Source organism: Apium graveolens, chromosome 10, assembly GCF_009905375.1.
Source record: "Apium graveolens cultivar Ventura chromosome 10, ASM990537v1, whole genome shotgun sequence".
In the NCBI taxonomy this organism is placed as follows: domain Eukaryota; kingdom Viridiplantae; phylum Streptophyta; class Magnoliopsida; order Apiales; family Apiaceae; genus Apium; species Apium graveolens.
In genome coordinates this window covers 177,727,927-177,728,816 of record NC_133656.1, presented here as the reverse complement: position 1 = coordinate 177,728,816, position 890 = coordinate 177,727,927, and the positions used below count along the sequence as shown (strand labels likewise).

General features: G+C 43.6%; 1 non-coding gene across 1 annotated transcript; it reads right to left on the bottom strand.

Annotated features, from left to right (window-relative positions):
- Window positions 1-505: 505 nt before the first annotated feature.
- LOC141694018 (small nucleolar RNA R71) lies at window positions 506-612 on the bottom strand. The gene has a single exon (XR_012563351.1). It is a non-coding gene; the product is annotated as a small nucleolar RNA R71 (small nucleolar RNA).
- Between the last annotated feature and the right edge of the window lie 278 nt (window positions 613-890).

The window sequence follows — 890 nt, the reverse complement described above, 5'->3', positions numbered from 1 at the left end:
GGACTCGGTGTTAATTTTTAGTTTATGTGCTTGTCATCAGTGGTCATTAAAGTTCACTGACTCGGATTCTTTTACTTTCACGGTTTATTTGTTTGGGTTTCAGGTACTCATTACAATGGGAGATCCAGCAGCACGAACGAAAGCCTTGATGGATTTTTCTCAACCCAAGATCAATGACATTCAATCTAGCATTGTCCGGCCAGCTATCACAGCTAATACCTTTGAGATCAAGCTTGGCATAATTCAATGGGTACAGACTTCAGTCCAGTTTGGGGGTTCTCCAACGGAAGATCCCAATACACACATTAGGGATTTCATTGAAATATGCGACACCTTCAAGTTCAACGGTGTTTCTGAAGCTGCTGTGAAGCTGAGACTGTTCCCATTCTCTCTAAAGGACAAGGCTAAGAGCTGGTTACACTCTCTACCAGCTGGTTCGATTACTACTTGGGAAGATCTTGCTCAGAAGTTTCTTACTAAATTCTTCCCTATGGCGAAGACAGCTGCACTCAGGAATGCTATTACTCAATTTGCGCAGCAAACGGGAGAATCGCTAAGTGAAGCTTGGGAGCGCTACAAGGAGATGCTTAGGAAGTGTCCTCATCATGGAATTCCTGATTGGATGATCATCACTTATTTTTACAATGGGTTGGGAGCACAGTCCAGACCCATGCTCGATGCAGCATCAGGCGGAGCATTATGGGCAAAGAGCTATAAGGAAGCTTATGATCTAATTAAACTGACGGCTGCTAATGAATATCAGTATCCAACCCAGAGATATCCACAGGGCAAGGTAGCAGGAGTTCTTGAAGTGGATACAGCTACGACTATCACTGCTCAACTAAAGGCGTTGTCTATGAAGATCGATTCTCTGGTTAACTATGGTGTTA